We start from the raw sequence: 9,485 nt of genomic DNA on the forward strand, positions 1-9,485 counted from the left end.
GTTAAGTGCAACCAAAAAAAAAAAAAAAACAGAAGAGAATTGAAGACAGGAAGTCCAGTTGAACAGGCTTAGATCTTAGAAGACCTTCCCTTCAAATTCTTCCCAGAGGAAGGATGTAGCCAAAAGATATTCCTGGAACCTCTTTGCCTTCATGGAAGAAGAAGAGCTTATTTGAATTTTCTGACCTACCAAGACTACCCACTATGGGGTGAGAAGCAAATTCCCCAAAGGAAACAGAGAGGCTGATAGGAAGAGGGGTGGATACTGCGTGCTCTATCAACAAAGATCTACTACTGAGAGAGCTGTTCCACAGGTGAAGAAAACTACTCCCCTCTCCCTGTCTCTTGTAAGACAGAGATAATAGTGCACCCAACTCTGCAGGGTTGGTTTGAAGTATATATATAGTCATGCTTAACAAGTGGCCAGGACAATGTCTATCACATGTCTAGGGTGTCTATTAACTTTCCCTAAATCATACTATTCCTTCTAATTTTAATTGTACCTCTGTTAAGCTTTTCTACTTTTGTTGCATGTATAAACATATTTGTGGGATGTTTCTTAGATCCCTGCATATTAGTATTCTTTATCAAAGTGTGTATTTCTAGAGAAGAGATCATGCCTCACTTTATTTATTTATTTGGGCCACAACTTGTAGCTTGTGAGATCTTAGTTCGCAGGCCAGGGATTCAACCAGGGCCACTGCACTGAAAGCACCAAGTCCTAACCACTGGACCACCAGGGAATTCCTCATGCTTCACTACAAACAATACAATTTGCTTTTGAATAACCGATGATGATGATAATAACAGAAAGGCATTGCCCTAGTGATTAGTTTCAAGTGTTGTTTTTAGACTTTTTTACTATCTACATATTATTTATAACATAGTCAGTGTTTAAAATTATGCTTGATCAATAGGCTTCCATTTTCTTTTCCATGATCATGTTCAAAAGCCTTGATTATACAGACTACATTGTCCATACAAGGCTTTTGATAATGGAATGGTCGGCACAGACTTCCCTTCCTAAATATTTCGCTGACTCACTTGTTCCATTTTTAAACACCAGCAGATTAGCATTGGTGACATCTGCTAATTATTTGGTTTGACTCGTGGCTGGCATAAGACTTCCATCTGCAGCAATCAGGAAGACGTGATCAGCGTGAGGCTAATGCTACCCAGTCCGTGACCAATTTGTAGTAATGAGTAGCCTTGTCTATTCTCTGTTTTCCCCAGAGGTATCATTATTTATCATGTGTTGGAAACAGAGCTGCCAGAAGTTTAGCATAAACCTGGTAAGAGTGAATCTAACTCCCATCAAGTGGAAGGTGCATGGTCTTCCTATTAACAGCAAATCAGCTCTAGAATTGTATTAATCTGATTACATATTTAAAACCTTCTACAGTCCTGGGTGTTCTTTGGAAGGAATGATGCTAAAGCTGAAGCTCCAGTACTTTGGCCACCTCATGTGAAGAGTTGACTCATTGGAAAAGACTCTGATGCTGGGAGGGATTGCGGGCAGGAGGAGAAGGGGACGACAGAGGATGAGATGGCTGGATGGCATCACTGACTCGATGGACGTGAGTTTGAGCGAACTCCGGGAGTTGGTGATGGACAGGGAGGCCTGGCGTGCTGCGATTCATGGGGTCGCAAAGAGTCGGACACCACTGAGCAACTGAACTGCACATCTCTCTTAGGGCTTGCCAGGTGGTAGGGTGGTAAAGAATCCACCTGTCAATGCAGGAGACACAAGAGTTGTGGTTTGATCTCTGGGCTGGGAAGATCCCCTGGAGGAGGAAATGGCAACCCACTCCAGTATTCTTGCCTGTAAAACCCATGGACAGAGGAGCCTGGTGGGCTATAGTCCACAGGGTTGCAAGAGTCGGACATAGCAACTAAGCAACAACATCTCTCTTAAACTCTCCTTCTAGCCCTCATTCTGATGTAGAAGCAGTCTTAGAAGAGAGCTGAAAACTGACTTTTTTTGCTTCCTGGTACCAGGTTTTGAAAAGTCCCTTCACTTGGCCTTTGCTTCTTTGTTTCTTTCCCACCATCATGTGACTGCCTCAGCTTCATTAAGGCATGCTAGTGAAGCTTCCAGGCTTAATTCTGAGCAAATTAAATCATACTCTATAAGCTGACTAATAATTTTGCCTACTTATTTTTGTGATGCTCAGCCAGGATTAGAGAGGCAGTGAACTCAGATCCTGGCAGTTGCCACATTTGTTAATTCTAACTCTTTATTCAATACTTTGGGTCAAAATTGGTGTACATTTTCCCCATAATGTGGGCTACCGAAGCAAAAAAAGGATAATGCTTTCTGCCCCCTGGTGCTCCTTGCCTGCAACTGCAGCAGATGACTGAGCTCAGGGATCCTCCAGACAGGAGGAGAGGGATTTGTTCATCTGTTCATGGTGCTTGGGAAAGCCAAATTTGAGGGCTTAACATAAGCGGTGGGTGCTAGAAACCTAAGTATCAGGTAAATGAATGGAGAGGAACACTCAATTATTTACAGCAAGCCCTCCTGGAGAGAACAGAAGGCACTCTGGATTCTGGCCTTTGTTGCTCTCTTAGCCCCTCACTGGGGAGACTGCTGGGGTGGCAACCCTGGCCTTTGCTTCTTCTATTGACTCTGCCAGGTTCCTCCCACCTTAGAGCATCAACCTCCGCTGCTCCCTCTGCCTAAAAATCTCCCTAACCCCCTTCACCCACTGAACCCTCCCCTCTTTTCAGGTTTCCTCTGACAGGACTCTTTGGGCAGATGACTAAATCAAGATTCCATTAAATCTTCTCACACCACCTGGGTCTTCTCCTTCAAGGCATTCATTGTGATTGTAATCAAATAATTAATCCCAGAAACTGTTGTTTAATGAATGTGTAACCTGCTAAAATGAAAGCCCTCTAAGGTCTTATGTCTGCATTTCAATTTTCATATGCAAAGTAGATTCACAAAATATTATTTTTAAATAAATGAGTGAAATTCAGAATTGAAAACTCAACATTCTGAAACTTGACAACCCTTCTTTAGGTTTTCTAAATAAGCCATAGCCAGGTTTATTCTGGAGCACAGTTTCAATTACCCAGATGAGGGAGAGAGAAAAAAATATGGAGAGGATGGGCTGAATTGGGTCAAATTTCTCTTCTTTCTGTTTTACCCAGGAGTAGTTGTATGCTCATGTGATTAAATGCCAAAACAAGCTTGCAGGGACTTTTCTCTTTCCACAAACTCCTCTAACTGTAGAAAGGGTAAGCATTCTTTTCAAATCCCATTCCCATTTTACCATTTGCCTCACATACTGACTCACCCTCCAAGACTCTAACCATTTTTTTTTATTAAAATATAATTGATTTACAATGCCATGCCAATCTCTGCTGTACAGCAAAATTGCTCAGTTATACACATTTATACGTCCTTTTTTCACATTTTTTTCATTATGGCTTATCCCAGGAGATGGGATATAGTTCCCTTATATGGGCTGTACAGTAAGACCTTGTTGTTTATCTATTCTACATGTAATAGTTTGCATCTGCTGCTGCTAAGTCACCTCAGTCGTGTCCAACTCTGTGCGACCCCATAGATGGCAGCCCACCAGGCTCCCCCATCCCTGGGATTCTTCAGGCAAGAACACTGGAGTGGGTTGCCATTTCCTTCTCCAATGCATGAAAGTGAAAAGTGAAAGTGAAGTCGCTCAGTCGTGTCCGACTCTTAGCGACCCCATGGACTGAAGCCTACCAGGGTCCTCTGTTCATGGGATTTTCCAGGCGAGAGTACTGGAGTGGGGTGCCATAGCCTTCTCCCAATAGTTTGCATCTACCAACCCCAAACTCCCAGTCCACTCCTCTCCCTCCTCTCTGCCTGGGCAACCACAAGTCTGAGCTCTATGTCTGTGACTGTTTCTGTTTTGTAGATAGTTCCACTTGTGCCATATTTTAGATTCTATGTATATGACCCTAACCATTTTTATTTTGATATCTCATTTAGAAGAGAATCCTAGGCACCAAGTCAGGGCTCATTGCTTAGTATGACTAGCAATGATGCTTTTCATTACTGAGCTTATGATGCTTTCTGGTTATTTTCTCTATAGCCTTTTTAATTTTTTTTTAACTTATTGATTTTTCTCTACAGTCTTATACTGGAAATAAGCAATAAGTGTGACTTTCCTTTGACAGATGGAGGAAATGAGCAAGGGCAAATTTGGAGCCCTGGAACCACTGTCATGCTGGCAAGACTGGGTCACTTCCAGGACAGCAGTGGAAGAAAACCTCCAGAACTCTGGGCCTCAGGGCAGTTTCCACAAGGCCTCCAACTGATTACAGATCCAGGGTTTCCTCCCATTGACTGAAAGTATAATAAATACAAGTGACAGTCTGAATACCTTCTGAGATAATCTTGTAATGGTTAGGAGGGGAAAGAAGAGACAATCCAGCTGTTTGCCCATTTTTATCCTGCCTAGTGTGAGCTGAATGCTAACTTGAGAGCCCCTTTTTAAGATGGGCTGTAAAGTACCATCTCTTAAGGAAACGACCCCATATCAGAAAATTGGTTGGATCCAAACAACACAGTGTATTTACTGGAGGACCTGGATGGGGGAAGGGACTGGGGCAGCAAGGTGTGGTCATTATTATTCCACTGACCTGAAACCTAGCATGAGGGGTGAAAGGCTTAAACAGCAAAAGTCATACGGACTCATTATTTTAACAGCACATCAGTTTCTTGTTCATCTAACTTTCAACAAATATTTATTGAAAACTGGCAATAGACTAAGTTTGGTGGATACAGCCAAGAATAAAAAGAAACTCTTGGTCTCTTAGATTTTTCATTTCAGGGTAGGGGGCTCATAATGGATGGAAGGAGAGATTATATACAAGGAAATAAACAAACAGAATGACTTCAAACACTAATAAATATCCCAGTAATGATAAATCAGAGTAATATGGTAGAGAGTGGCTGGAGGCAGTGGGTTATCCTAGGTCTGTGTGGTCCAATACCAGTTAGCCACCAGTTGCAATGTGGTTGGTCTAAATGTCCTGAAGAAACATGCCAATTTCAAGGACCTAGAATGAGAAAAAAGAATGCAAACTATCTTATTAGTATTGAAATGACAATATGTTACCTATATGGGGTTAAATTAAAGTAGCATTAAAATTGATTTTATCTTTTTTTAATTTTTTTTAATGTAGCTACTAGAAGATGTACCATTACATGTCTGACTCACATTGTCTCACCTGATGTGTCTACTGGACAGTCTCGTGTGGACAGAGGGGGCAGGGAAGACTGCCTGAGGAGATGATAATACATGTAGGGGGTGACAGGCCATATGATTGTCTGATGAGGGCAAAGGGAATTATAGAGAATAGGTGGGAACCAGTATGATGAGTTAGAAAAGAAAGCCAGAAAGCCAGTGTGCCTGGAGAGAAGAATGGATGGGAGATGCTAGGCTCCTGAGACTAAGGCTTGCTTACACAGGGCCTTGTAGACTAGAGGAAGAAGTTAGAACTTTATAGAAAACATAAATCTTCTATAAAATATGGGAGCAGATTTGCTTCTGTGCAATTTTCCAGGCACAGCTCCAAAATATCAACATTCAGTATAAATGCTGGCTTAAAACATGCAAAGAGTCCCACTCGGCTCAGAATATCTCTATGCTAATAGAGGCTTGCATGGGGATATGCATTTATTAAATTTGTCTACTTTCACATAGTAACTATGATGTTTATATATAAACTTTTTATGAGGAGGAACACAGGTGGACAGAGAATGAACTCATCTAGATTAAATGAAAATCTCAGCTTCATCTTCTACTTTACTCAAGTTCAAACTCTGATTGTATATGTAATAGCACAGGCAGATAAACTCAAGTTTATCCAGAAAGTACAAAGTGCAGATTGAGAGACAAACACTGAATATTTCCTTCACTATACGTGAGTGTGCAGATAGAAGGTTTGTAGATGATAGATCCATTTATGCCATATTTTAGAGTCTACATATATGACCCTAACCATTTTTATTTTGATACCTCATTTAGAAGAGACTCCTAGGCACCAGTCAGGGCTCATTGCTTAGTATGACTAGCAATGATGCTTTTCATTACTGAGCTTATGATACTTTCTGGTTATTTTCTCTATAGCCTTTTTTATTATTTTTTTTAACTTATTGATTTTTCTCTACAGTCTTATACTGGAAATAAGCAATAAGTGTGACTTTCCTTTGACAGATGTGGGAAATGAGCAAGGGCAAATCTGGAGTCCTGGAACCATGTCACTCTGGCAAGACTGGGTCACCTCCAGAGCAACAGTGGAAGGAAACCTCCAGAACTCTGCGCCTCGGGGCAATTTCCACAACTGGGCTTTTTTTTTTTTTTTTTTTCCTACTGGGCTACTCCCAGGAAGAGGAAAATAAACTGAATATGTCCTTCCTTCCCCTAGCCCTACCCCTGGGGGAGTGGTTATTTAAAAAAGTAGTGAATCATTTTAATGATCATATATTTCAGATGTATTTTGAAGTTTATATAATGAATGTATTGCCATAAAAGCAAAAATTTAAGTTTCACAAGTGAAGTGGAAACATGTTTGTTCTCAATTATCAAAGGGAAACTTATATCCATAATTACCAGGTAACTCTTACACAATAAAAGGCAAAAAAGAACATGTCCTAACTAGGGCTAAGTGTTCACAAAATTAAAAGGGAATGAGCCCAAGTGCTCAAATTATCCACAGGCAGCATCAAGGTTGGTGCTTAGCCAAAACACATTAAACCCTACCAGCTGACAGCAATAAGAAATCTCTAAATCCTGAGCTGGTCTGAGCCACTCTTATTGTGGTTCCTGAGAGAGGTATGTATACAAGGAAAAAGGACATGTGAAAAATAAAAACACATATTTAATATTAGTTACAAGAGATCCTGGTATCCCAATAATAGACTCTCTGGCCAGCTGAACTGGAGCCCGTGTGTAGGCCCAAGCCTGCCATCAGCCCAGCTTCACTTCTAATTCCCAGACTTTCCACAGGCTGACAGCGGAATCTGAAGGGATGAGTTCTGAGCACTGAAAACTATTCTACATTAAGAGAGGAGGCAAATGACTGGGCCTGCACTTTTTTTTTTTAAGTCTTTATTGAATTTGTTAACAATACTGTTCTAGTTTATGTTTTGGTTTTTTGGCTATGAGACACTTGGGATCTTAGCTTGCCAACCAGGGATGGAACCTGCACCCCCTGCATTGGAAGGCAAAGTCTTAACCACTGGACCAGGGAACCCTCTGGGCCTGCACTTCCTGCCAGACAATTGGCATGGCCCCATCCACATCCTTGAATTCCATAGATTTACTACTCCTCCCTCCTGGGACCTGAGGGTTCTTGAGCTAGCAGTGATCTCAATAGGGGGAAAACGAAAATGGAAATTAAGGATAGGTGGTTATAATCTGACAATTTTAAGGAAAAAAATGTAAATGCAATTAAAAAAAGAACGTGCATAAATGTATAATGGAACGGTGTACAGCAGAAACCAATGCAACATTGTAAAACAAATGTACTTCAGTTTGAAAAAATACAATTTTGAAAATGTGCATGCATATAGTCGTCACCATTACTAAGCACAGACTCTGAAAAGTAAGTTTTATGAAGCCTATTTAAAATGAAATCAAATTGAGGTTCACAGTAATTAAGCCACTTGCCAGGGCCAAAAGATAGCCTGATGGTATGTGTTCAGTCACTTCAGTTGTGTCCAACTCTTTGCAACCCTCTGGACTGTAACCTGCCATGCTCCTCTGTTCATGGGATTCTCCAGGCAGGAATATTGGAGTGGGTAACCATGCCCTCCTCCAGGGAATCTTCCCAACCCAGGGATCAAACCTGTGTCTCCTGTGTTTCCTGCATTGCAGGCAGATTCTTTACCCACTGAGCCACCTGAGAAGCTCCAGCCTAGTGGAGGAGCAGCTATCTGAGCCCAGGTCTGTGTTCCTTCTTTTCTGCCACACTGAGCATAGACATACGTCTGTGAATTGAAATAAGAGCAGAACATTATCACCAACATTAGTGTCATGAAAGCACTAACAGAATTTTCAAATAGGAAATTGTTCAGTACATTATGTGTTATCCATTATTGCTATTGATATAAATTGCATTCATTATACTTACAAGGCATAAATAATTAATAGACAATGTAGCAAGGAGTAACCATTTATGATTCTTCCAGGTCCACAGCAAGGAAAAGAAATATATGTGTCTTATGGTCTCATTTCCCGACATGCCTACCCTGAGCTTTCTCTGAAGGCATCTTCAACTCACACTCAATATGAAAGTATAAAATCTGGTTTATTAACTTCTTTACCAAACAGCTCATCTTTTCGATGTCTGAAGGGGAAGGCAGTTCCAGTTTAAATCAGTGGCTCATATCATCATCAAGAAATCAGATCTCTTGGATATTTGCTTTGTCCATGGACTAGTTCCTCTTTTCACAGCAAAATGGTGAACTGGCAGTTCCAAGTGCCACATGGAGACACCTTTTGGCAGGAGAGGCTGTCTCTTGCTCAAAGAGACAAAACAAAGAAGACATTTCCCAGGAGTCCCTAGAGGACTTTCTTCACATCTCTTTGACTAGAAATGGACTCCATAGTCTCATCCTAGAGCAGATTCATCCTCTGAGCAGGGAATAGTGCTTCTTCTTCTGAAGCCCAGGGCTAGGAAAAGGAGAAAGGAGGGGAGATAATAGAACAAAACCGGGATTCAGCTAGAAAGGAAGAGCAAGAGCAGGGACAGAACAGATGGTAGATCGGGAGTATCTCCAAGCTGTCACTATAGACTTTAACCTGTGTCCTGGGCCCTAGGGTCTCCCTGTAGTAATCCATTTCATAGGCCTTTTCCAGAGCAGTCTTCCTAAAGTACAGCATTGGCGGTTTCTGTTCTCACAGAACTCAATGCCAACGCTTCAATCTGGCCTCCAAAGCTCTCTACAGTTCACTCTAAATTTCCCTGTTCCTAGCCCACATTGCCATGTAAGGCTCTGTCTGTTCAGGGCACCTCCTCCTTACCTCCCCTGCACCACATCTCCTGTGTTACCTCTCTCATGTCCCCAAAATGATATTTCTAAATGCAGAGATCTGAACTATACTGTTTTACTTAAAACAATGTCTTCTAGGATGAAGTTTAAATTCCATAGCATCACATGCCTTGCCTTTCACAAATTAGCCTCTATATGTCTTTCCAGGCATTTTCTCCGTTCATCTCCATTTCCATCCTCACCTCCTCCCCTGACACTCTTACCACATAGAAGCTTCTCACCCTTCCCAAATGTGTTCTGTTCTTTTATGCCTTCATGGTTTGTCATATGTTGTGATCATTGCCTGGGATATATTTCTCATCTTTTCCATCTGGTAAAACTCTATTCATTATTCAAGCCCAGATCAAAGTTCATTTCCTTTAGAAATGCTTTTTCAATCTCCCAGGCAGAAATAATTTCTTCCTCCATAGTTGCGTCTAAAGAGTGCTATTACA

At 41.3% G+C, this 9,485-nt stretch overlaps 1 long non-coding RNA gene across 1 annotated transcript; it reads left to right on the top strand.

Moving 5' to 3' along the window:
* The first annotated feature begins 1,153 nt into the window (after positions 1–1,153).
* LOC112448065 (uncharacterized) lies at positions 1,154–6,436 on the top strand. Its single transcript, XR_009495856.1, has 3 exons — positions 1,154–1,291; positions 1,402–1,576; positions 4,167–6,436. It is a non-coding gene; the product is annotated as an uncharacterized lncRNA (long non-coding RNA).
* Positions 6,437–9,485: the final 3,049 nt, after the last annotated feature.

The sequence above is a fragment of the Bos taurus genome, chromosome 9 (genome assembly GCF_002263795.3).
Source record: "Bos taurus isolate L1 Dominette 01449 registration number 42190680 breed Hereford chromosome 9, ARS-UCD2.0, whole genome shotgun sequence".
Lineage (NCBI taxonomy): Eukaryota > Metazoa > Chordata > Mammalia > Artiodactyla > Bovidae > Bos > Bos taurus.